The sequence below is a fragment of the Chiloscyllium punctatum genome, chromosome 30 (genome assembly GCF_047496795.1).
Source record: "Chiloscyllium punctatum isolate Juve2018m chromosome 30, sChiPun1.3, whole genome shotgun sequence".
Lineage (NCBI taxonomy): Eukaryota > Metazoa > Chordata > Chondrichthyes > Orectolobiformes > Hemiscylliidae > Chiloscyllium > Chiloscyllium punctatum.
In genome coordinates, this window is record NC_092768.1 from 29,607,144 (window position 1) to 29,618,191 (window position 11,048).

Genomic DNA, 11,048 nt, shown 5'->3' on the forward strand with positions numbered 1-11,048 from the left:
CAGGGGAGAGCGCGAACGCAGTTCCCCACTACCACAAATTTTGCAGTCGAGTATCCCGCATTTGGGGACATCGCAGGCGTCAGCACACCCAAAGTGCAATGGGATAGCCTCGTCCTGGGAGAACCTTTTTTTTTATTTCAAAAATATACTTTATTCATAGAATGATTTTATGGTCTGTACATTTGATCATGCCATACATATGTCCATATTTACAAACACAGATTCGCATTTATCCTTGTCCTTTACAATCCTGTGCATTTTTCAATCTTGTACATATACATATATTTGGCTGAGGCATCAGCAGAGCCCAAAAAAACGTCTGCATGGGCCCCCTGTTCTTCTTTAGGCAGGCCGATCTTACACGGTGGTCTTTCCCCACCGCGCCTTGGCGGCAGCTGCCCCAAGCTTCAGCGCGTCCCTCAACCCGTAGTCTTGGACCTTGGAATGTGCCAGTCTGCAACACTCGGTCGGGGTCAACTCCTTCAGCAGGAGGCAGTGATCAGAGAACACCGGCTTGACGTCGGTGGATCTGACCGAGAGCGTTCGGGACACAAACAGGTAATCTATCCTTGAGCGGATAGACCCGTCTGCCCGTGACCAGGTGTATCTACGCTGCGCTCCATCTGCAGGGGTGCTGAAGACGTCGTGCAGCTTGGCATCTTTGACCGTTTCCATCAGGGCCCTGGACGCAGCGTCCGGTTTACTGTCCCCCCCGCCGGATCGTCCATCTGCATCAATGATGCAGTTGAAGTCTCCGGCCAGAATGACCGGCCTGGACGTAGCCAGCAGCAGTGGAAGCTGTTGCAGGACGGCCAACCGTTCACTCTTACCCACTGGGGCGTACACGTTGATTAGTCTCACGGGAGCGTTTCTGTATTTGACGTCCACGACGAGGAGGCGCCCGCCCACCACCTCCTTAACCTCGGAGATGTTGAAGTTGCCTCCCCGCAACAGGATACCCAGGCCGGAGGCGCGGCTATCGTTGCCCCCCGACCACACTGACGGCCCGTGGGCCCACAAGCTCGACCATCTCCTGTAACTGCTGAGGTGCGGTATCCCACACTCCTGCAGAAACAGGATATCGGCTTTGACGTTGGCCAGGAAGGCCAGCGTTGAAACACATCGCGTAGCCGCTTTAATGCTACGCACATTTATGCTGGCAATTTTAAACCCCATTTTAACAGTTTACGGGGTTACCAGTGTCCATTTTCTTCTGGTTTTGCTCCAGTGGGGTAGCTGCGTGCATCCCCGTGGTGACAGCAAACTGCTGGACCTTCCCGGGTCTGAGGTAGTTGTCTGGCTCCACGCTGGAGTCATTTCCCCGCTCTGGTGTCATCGTGTCAGACCCAGGGTCTGCATCGCCCCGTTCTCCATCTGACAGCAGGGCTGTCACTGGGACGCTGCTCCCAGTTTCCTGGAGCTGTGGGCCGGTGGGTACCCCTTGGTTCTCACCGGGTAGGGGGAGGCGTTCACCCATCCCCTCAGAGGGATCGTCTTTTCCTTCTTGGGCGGTGCTGCCCTCCTTTCTCCCCACGGCGCTCTGCCTCTTCCTCCGGAGGCGACCCTTCTTGCGCCCGTCCTCACCCTTGGAGGAGCTGCCTGTATCCTCATCTTGGAGGTGACATCTTGGCAATTTTTATAATCTTTATAAACAATTTTTACAAATTGTTTTGGCTGAACAATCTGCCTCCAATACTGTAAACTTGTATGATTAGAAGAATAAGTGGACAGAGCTGAATATAAGAGAGGATGGTATAAGACGTGCGGCATATCTGACCATATACATGCGCAGAGATGAGCGCCCTCTGCTGAATGTTCTGTTTTTTGTTTGTAAATCAGGGGAGAGCGCGAACGCAGTCCCCCACTACCACAAATTTTGCAGTCGAGTATCCCGCATTTGGGGACATCGCAGGCGTCAGCACACCCGAAGTGCAATGGGATAGCCTCGTCCTGGGAGAACCACCTTGGTGATCATGGTATCTCCCCTGCCAGGTAAGTATGCTTAATACTCGCACTCGCTCAAACCCAACAACAGCCCATAGCTCTTACACTCACACTAACTGCATTGTCGGAAATCGAAAATTCACCTGCCTGAGGTTCCCTGTCTGCAAAACAGCGCAATTTCTCACCCGGATCAAAGAACACCCGGAAAAAGCTCATGTTTCACTGAATACTACACTCATTGGGCGCTCTGAGAAACTGCACTAATTTGCATTTCTTGCTGAAACGGAAATGCCCCGCCCCCTTCATACTGACTCCCCTTTCACCAAAACAAAGCCCCAGAAATCCCTCAGACACCTGAAGCACTCTGTTATCAAACACTGTTTACGTAATGTAAGGTGAACGCGAAAAAAAAAGCAATTTTTAAGCTTTGCTGGTGAAACTTGAAAGATATTTTGTCATCACTTTTTCCTACTCCCTACAAACTGAACAAATCTTCTTTTGTGAAACTGCAGCTTTGCAATCTCCCACCCTCTGTGTTCCACCATGTAAATCAATTCCTTCAGGAGACCTCACGGTTAAGATTAAGGATTCCAGGTACAAGGAAATATTTCTCAACGTTGTTTGGATGTGACATTAAACTGAGAGCACCACCTTTTCTGGATACACATTCTTTAACACCCTCTGGTGTGAAAGAAACAGGCCCGTGATTCAAATGTAAATATCATTTTTATATGTCTCTGATTTACTCGCTTACTTCCAGCCTTGTACAAATACCTTCTCTCAGCCTAGTATAAATACCATCCTATTTCTTTTTTTTTAGCTTTGACAAAGGGTCAGTTAGACTTGAAACATCGGCTCTTTTCTCTCCTTCCAGATACTGCCAGACCTGCTGAGATTTTCCAGCATTTTCTCTTTTGGTTTCAGATTCCAGCATCCGCAGTAATTTGCTTTTATTAATAAACATTGGAGTTTTACTCTCATCAACAAACAAACAAAAGGCATCTTTTGTTTGTGTAAGATTACATTTTCAGAGGGTGATAGAGAGGTTTGTACTACCCCGATTATAGTGGGTCAAACTGAAGATCAGGCTGTTCTTCCTGCTCCCAAGGTTTCTGATTCTTGGTGCTGATGTTCTCTCTGGAGTGTGTGAGGGACCCCTCTGACCTGAGTTGCTTCTTTTATCGTGTTATCTGGGTCATTTCCAAGTACTGTGGCTCAGCAGCGGTTTGTTGTAAGAATGTAATTAGCATAAGTCATTTACTTGATGTTGATTGACTTTTCTATCTCGGGAAGACTCTTCCAAAAGACAGTGTTGGATATTGTAATTTCCCTTTGACTGAGCCGACCCTCGGAGCCAAACTTCCTCAATAACATGATTTGGAGGGGCCGGTGTTGGACGAGGGTGGACAAAGGTCAAAATCAACGAGGTCAAAACAAGGATTGCAGATGCTGGAAACCAGAGTCTAAATTAGAGTGGTGCTGGAAAAGCACAGCAGGTCAGGCAGCATCCGAGGAACAGGAAAATCGACGTTTCGGGCAAAAGTCTTTCATCAGGAATAGAGGCTGGAAGCTTGCAGAGTGGAGTGATAAATGAGGGGGGTGGGGGGTGGGGAGAAAGTAGCATAGAGTAGAATAGGTGAATGGGGCTGGGGGTGGGGAGATAGATCAGGGGTAGGGTGGGGGAAGTTAGCAAAGAGTAATAGGTGAATGGGGGTGGGGATGGAGGTGATAGGTCAGAGGGGAGGGTGGAGCGGGTAGGTGGGTAGGAAGATTGGCTGGTAGGACAGGTCATGGTGACGGTGCTTAGCTGGAAGGTTGGAACTGGGGTGAGGTGGGGGAAGGGGATATGAGGAAACTGGTGAAGTCCACATTGATGCCCTGGGGTTGAAATGTTCCAGGGCGGAAGATGAGGCGTTCTTCCTCCAGGCGTTGGCGGGGGGGGGGCGGGGGGGGGGTGCAGGTGGGGGCAGTGGAGGCTGGGGGTGAGGGAGTGGTGGTGGAGAAGGCCCAGGACCTGCATGTCCTCGGCAGAGTAAGAGGGGGAGTTGAAATGTTGGGCCACAGGGCAGTGTGATTGATTGGTGCGGGTGTCCTGTAGATGTTCCCTATAGTGCTCTGCGAGAAGGCATCCAGTCTTGCCAATGTAGAGGAGACCGCATCAGGAGCAACAGTTACAATAAATGACATTGGTGGATGTGCAGGTAAAACTTTGATGAATGTGGAAGGCTCCTTTGGGGCCTTGGATGGAGGTGAGGGAGGAGGTGTGGGCGCAGGTTTTACAGTTCCTGTGGTGGCAGGGGAAGGTGCGAGGACGGGCGGGTGGATTGTCGGGGGGTGTGGACCCGACCAGGTAGTCACGGAGGGAACGCTTTTTGTGGAAAGCGGAAATTGTTGGGGAGGGAAAAGAGCAGCTGTGAGGAGCAGCTGTGAGGCAGAACAGAGTGGGCTGGAGGCCTGGATACGTGAGGAGCAGTTGTGAGGCAGAACAGAGTGGGCCGGAGGCCTGGATACATGAGGAGCAGCTGTGAGGCAGTACAGAGTGGGCTGGAGGCCTGGATACGTGAGGAGCAGCTGTGAGGCAGTACAGAGTGGGCTGGAGGCCTGGATACGTGAGGAGCAGCTGTGAGGCAGAACAGAGTGGGCTGGAGGCCTGGATACGTGAGGAGCAGCTGTGAGGCAGAACAGAGTGGGCCGGAGGCCTGGATACGTGAGGAGCAGCTGTGAGGCAGAACAGAGTGGGCTGGAGGCCTGGATACGTGAGGAGCAGCTGTGAGGCAGAACAGAGTGGGCTGGAGGCCTGGATACGTGAGGAGCAGCTGTGAGGCAGTACAGAGTGGGCTGGAGGCCTGGATACGTGAGGAGCAGCTGTGAGCCAGAACAGAGTGGGCTGGAGGCCTGGATACGTGAGGAGCAGCTGTGAGGCAGAACAGAGTGGGCCGGAGGCCTGGATACGTGAGGAGCAGCTGTGAGGCAGAACAGAGTGGGCTGGAGGCCTGGATACGTGAGGAGCAGCTGTGAGGCAGAACAGAGTGGGCCGGAGGCCTGGATACGTGAGGAGCAGCTGTGAGGCAGTACAGAGTGGGCTGGAGGCCTGGATACGTGAGGAGCAGCTGTGAGGCAGAACAGAGTGGGCTGGAGGCCTGGATACGTGAGAAGCACCACAGAACACACCAGGTGGCCTCCTTCTTTAGAGATCGCAATTTCCCTTCCCATGTGGTTTAAGATGCCCTCCAATACTTCTCATCCACATCCCGCACCTCCGCCCTCAAACCACACCCCTCCAACCGTAACAAGGACAGAACCCCCCTTGTACTCACCTTCCACCCTACCAACCTTTGCATAAACCACATCATCCGACGACATTTCCACCACCTCCAAAGGGACCCCACCAGCCCCACGATTGTGACCCCAGCATTAATCCCTGTGGTATTCCCCTAGTGACAGTGAAGTTTTGGATGACAGCTACCAGAAGCTATCATCCAGAAATGAGACAATTACTCACGTAGTTGGGGAAATGATTGCCTAGTAGTATTACTGCTTAACTATAAATCCAGAAACTCAGTTAATGTTCTAGGAACCCGTCCTCAAATCCTGCCATGGCAGATGGAATTTTAATTCAATTTTAAAAATCTGGAATTAAGAATCTACTGATGATTATTGTTTACGGTTGGAAAGAAAATCTGTATCATTGATCTCCTTCAGAGAAGGAAATCTGCCATCCCCGTCTGGTCTGACCGACAGGTAATTCCAGACGCACAACAATGTGGCTGACTCTCAATTACTGCCTGAAATGGCCTTGTAACCACTCAGTTCAAAGGCAGCTAGGGACAGATATGAAAAGCTGAAGTGGAGTGAATTGGTGGCCTAGAGTGGTGTGGAGGCCTGGATACGTGAGGAGCAGCTGTGAGGGAGTACAGAGTGGGCTGGAGGCCTGGATACGTGAGGAGCAGCTGTGAGGCAGAACAGAGTGGGCTGGAGGCCTGGATACGTGAGGAGCAGCTGTGAGGGAGTACAGAGTGGGCCGGAGGCCTGGATACGTGAGGAGCAGCTGTGAGGCAGAACAGAGTGGGCCGGAGGCCTGGATACGTGAGGAGCAGCTGTGAGGCAGAACAGAGTGGGCCGGAGGCCTGGATACGTGAGGAGCAGCTGTGAGGCAGTACAGAGTGGGCTGGAGGCCTGGGTACGTGAGGAGCAGCTGTGAGGCAGAACAGAGTGGGCTGGAGGCCTGGATACGTGAGGAGCAGCTGTGAGGCAGAACAGAGTAGTATATATGGAACCATTTTTCCCTCTAATTCTCCAAATACCTTTACAGTTACGAAATGCCTCACACTGGTTTACAATCTGCTTTAGGAGCACAAGATTTTTTATATTTTAAAAATGCATTTTATTCATTAAAAAGTCTTTGTACATATACATTGTCACAAATGCAGTTCAGTCCTGTACAGTAGCATATCAAGTTAACAAACAAACATTTGAGTCTGACTCGATCCCAATAAACCAAAGGCAATCCTTACACACACAAGATGATGTTGACCTGCACTACAGCACTAGGAGGGTCCAATATTACTCCAACTGAAGCTGGTCAAACTAGAGTTGAGGCTGTCCTTCCTGCTCCTGATCTCCCTGCTTCTTGATGCTGATGTTTTCTTCTGGAGTGTGTGAGGCTTCAGTGAGTTACGTGGCTTTTTAAAGTCTACTTATCCAGGTCATTTCCAAGTAGAGGTCGTTCTCCTACAATGCCGTCCTTGCATTCCAGCGAATGCTCGCTTCATAGAAAATTGCTTAATGGAAATAATGGGGCCTATGGGAAAAGTGGGGTCAGAGCAGACATGCAAAAAATATCACTCACGCTCGCTCAAAAATCACCCAAACATCTACACAAAGTACAGCACAGCCTGAATGCAACTTTCAGTCATATTTATGAATGAAACAAAAGTAAATTTAACACATTACTTTGAAAGCTATTGTTAATGCAGGGACGGGGGGGGTCATCATCATCCTCTCAGCGTCCGGTGCAGGTGGGTTTGCAGAAGGGTTGGAGGGTTTGAGCTATAGGGAGAGGCTGAACAGGCTGGGGCTGTTTTCCCAGGAGCGTCGGAGGCTGAGGGGTGACCTTACAGAGGTTTACAAAATCATGAGGGGCATGGATAGGAGAAATGGTCAAAGTCTTTTCCCTGGGGTTGGGGAGTCCAGAAATAGAGGGTATAGGTTTAGGGTGAGAAGGGAAAGATATAAAAGAGACCTTTGGGGCAACTTTTTCACGCAGAGGGCGGTACGCGTATGGAATGAGGAAGTGGTGGAGGCTGGTACAATTGCAACATTTAAAAGGCATCTGGATGGATATATGAATAGGAAGGGATGGGGTTGGAAAAGCACAGCAGTTCAGGCAGCATCCGAGGAGCAGGAAAATCGACATTTCGGGCAAAAGCCCGACGTTCCTGCTCCTCGGATGCTGCCTGAACTGCTTTGTTTTTCAGCACCACTCTAATCCAGAATCTGGTTTCCAGCATCTGCAGTCATTGTCTTTACCTGTATGAATAGGAAGGGTTTGGAGGGATATGGGCTGGGTGCTGGTAGGTGGGACTAGATTGGGTTGGGATATCTGTTCAGCATGGACGGGTTGGACCGAAGGGTCTGTTTCCATGCTGTCCATCTCTATGACTCTGTGACTCTAAGTGGATGGTTGTGGTTGATTGTCTTCAGGCTGTTTCTTGGGGGTTGATTTAAAAAGGTTTGCTGGTTTTCCCTTTCTCTCCTGTCTTGAAGAAGTTGTTCAAGGGTGCCAGACAATCCCTTATTGAACAACCTGTTATCCTCCTGCATTCTGTGTTGTAGTCATTGTCGTCTAACAGCTCCAACTGCCTCTCAATTTGTCTCAGGGTAGAAGACTAAAACAGAAGTGGAAAGCTCTCATCTTGCTGCACCTTGGACTTCATCTTCTACACCTTCAGCTTCCACTTCTCCCTCAGCATAAAGCTGTTGTCGATCAGCTGCAGAGTGGTCTTCACAGTGGGACTCAAGCAGCTCTTCAATGTCCTCACTTTCCACTTCTTCAAAACCAACCTGCTTTGCTCGGCCAACACAATGCTCTCTGATTTTTAGGAGCGCTTTCGATCTTTGTAAATGGATAGACTTTCTCTTTTACAGTGAGAAAGGTGGTTCCAGAATTGCTTTTTGGTTTGATCTTCTATCCAAACATTTAAAAACCTCTTCAGCTTCTCAAGTTCCTTTGGCCTTGAACTCACAGATTTCCCGGCACTCAGACTTGGTCCAGCAATACAGCTTGTTTTAATCTTTTCAGCGTTGCCTCTAATGGTAGAGTCCTTCATTCCTGTTAAGTGAGCTGTATCACATGTTCCCTCCTTACGCTCAAAACGCTTTATAACAAGTACCTTCTCTCCCAGTGTTATAACCTTTCTTTTGTGTTCCCCACATGCAATTCCATCACCAGGACGCTGCTTGCTAACATTCGTGTCACTATGCCCCTCCATTTTTTGGAAGCAAAAAGGATAATCTAGAAGTACATTGTGTGATATACAAGTAGAAATTAGAAAGGCAAATGGTAGGTGTTGTGAAACTTGCAACGGTTCAGAAAAGATTTACAAGGATGTTGCCAGGATTGGAGGGTTTGAGCTACTGGGAGAGGCTGATCAGGCTGGGGCTGTTTTCCCTGGAGCGTCGGAGGCTGGGGGGGTGACCTTATAGAGGTTTATAAAGTCATGAGGGGCAAGGATAGGATAAATAGACAAGTTCTTTTCCCTGGGGTGGGGAATACAGAACTAGAGGGCAGAGGTTTAGGGTGAGAGGGGAAAGATATAACCCCCTCTACTCGGACAATCACAAAGGCCAACCTCCCATCTATCGAATCCATCTCCCAGGCCCGCTGTCAAGGAAAGGCCGCCAGCATTCTCAAAGATCCATCCCACCCTGGGAATGTGTTTCTACAACTTCTACACACCAGCCGGTTTCAAAACAGTTTCTACCCTTCTGTTGTTAGAATACTGAAGGGAATCACAAACTCGTAACATTCACCTGTACCTGTGTTTTTGTTTTTGCTGTTGTTTACCGAATATTTACTTATCTACGCTACTTAACTCTGTGATCTGCCTGTACTGCTCGCAAGACAAAGCTTTTGGCTGTGCCTTGGTACACGTGACAATAAATTCAATTCAATACAATTCAATTTAAAAGGGACCTAAGGGGCAACTTTTTCACCCAGAGGGTGGTGTGTGTATGGAATGAGCTGCCAGAGGAAGTGGTGGAGGCTGGTACAATTGCAACATTTTAAAAGGCATCTGGATGGGTATATGAATAGGAAGGGTTTGGAGGGATGTGGGCCGGGTGCTGTCAGGTGGGACTAGATTGGGTTGGGATAGCTGGTCAGCATGGACTAGTTGGACCGAAGGGTCTGTTTCCATGCTGTACGTCTCTATGACTCTGTGTGTCATATAGTCTTGTCGGAATTATACATGAATATTCTTGTCTCAGAGGGACAGCAATGAACATTCATGTCATTAATATTTGTGATGAAGCTGATCAATGTGTAGTACTGTCCCACTCACACGCTCTGACAGCAGCTCACACTGGCACATGCGCAGAACAAGGTGTACAAAATGATCCCTGCGAGAATCGCAGAGGTAAGCAAGCGTTCTCGAAAATACTGTTCCCTAATTCTACAGCGACATTGTCACCAAACTGTGCTGCCCAAACATGCTTAAATGTGAACTATCTGTCCAGTGGCTTCGCAGTAGTTTAATGTAACAATGCAATCGAGAATCATTTATTAATTTGATGTTAATTGAGTTTCTGTCTCAGGAAGGATGCTACAAACGACAGTTTTGGATATTGTAATTTCTCCTATTTAATTGAGTCGACCCGAGGAGCCAAGCTGTCTCAAAACACTCTCAGTCCTGAAGAAGGGTTCATACCCAAAATACCCCTTAATACCCAAAAAGTTGACTTCTCCCCCTCCTGATGCTGCCTGGCTTGCTGTGTTCTTCCAGCCTCCTGTTTGTTCAGATCTATTGTTCCACCCGAACCTTGCAACATTGTCCTGTCAACACCGATTCAATCGTCAATCAAGGTACCTGCCAGGTTTAATCCAAGTGAATGTTGCAACCTCTTTATTTAATATCTCAGTTCCATTGTTTCATTCGCACCTATTAACATAATCAATCAAGGCAACCAGTTTGTGTATCTGTATGTCTGGCCTGATCCAATTCTAAGCACACTGTTCAGTTGGCCAGTTTTCCCAGCATGCCCTTCAGTCGGCCAATGTTGCTTCCAGTGTTCCAGAACAGCTGTTACTTTATTTCAAAGGGACAGTCCATTACCTGCAAAGAGGATACAAAGATTTCCTACAATTTTCCAGAAACTTCCTCAGCATTGCCCTGGAATACCAACATACCTCTCCCGAAACTCACCATCCACCATGTCCTTCTGCTTTGTGAATAACGATGCAAAGTCTTCATTAAGGGCCTCAGCCATTTCCTCCAGCTCCACGCATAAACTTCCTCCTTTGCCCATGAGTGGACCTACCCTTCCCTTAGATATCCTCTTGCTCCATATGTGTGTATGAAATGCATTGGGATTTTCCTTAATCTTGCTTGCCAAAGATATTCCATGCCCCCGCCCCCTTTAGCTCTCCTAATTCCTGTCCTTTCCCGTTCTTTTTTTTGCTTCTCTGTCTGTCTTCAGTATCCTTAACCTAACATATACCTCTTTTTTGATTTGACTGAGCTCTCAATTTCTCTTGTCGTCCAAATTTCCTGAATCATGCCATTCTTATCCTTTATTTTCACAGGAACGTGCTGGCTCTGAACACTAATCAACTGGCCTTCAACAATTCCCACATGACAGATGTGAATTTGTCCTCAAACAGCAGCCGCCAAACCTACTTCCCCCAGTTCCTCAGGGTCGGGGAGTCCAAAACTAGAGGGAATAGGTTTAGGGTGAGAGGGGAGAGTTTTAAAAGGGACCTAAGGGGCAACTTTTTCACGTAGAGGGTGGTGCATGTATGGAATGAGCTGCCAGAGGAAATGGGGGAAGCTGGTACAATTCTAACCTGTAAAAGGCATCTGAATGGGTACTTGAATAGGAAAGGT

General features: G+C 48.7%; 2 non-coding genes across 2 annotated transcripts; both read right to left on the bottom strand.

The window, feature by feature from the left end:
- On the bottom strand, positions 1-167 carry LOC140455799 (U1 spliceosomal RNA). Its single transcript, XR_011953048.1, has one exon. It is a non-coding gene; the product is annotated as a U1 spliceosomal RNA (small nuclear RNA).
- Positions 168-1,836: 1,669 nt separating this feature from the next.
- LOC140455710 (U1 spliceosomal RNA) lies at positions 1,837-2,000 on the bottom strand. The gene has a single exon (XR_011952974.1). It is a non-coding gene; the product is annotated as a U1 spliceosomal RNA (small nuclear RNA).
- Positions 2,001-11,048: the final 9,048 nt, after the last annotated feature.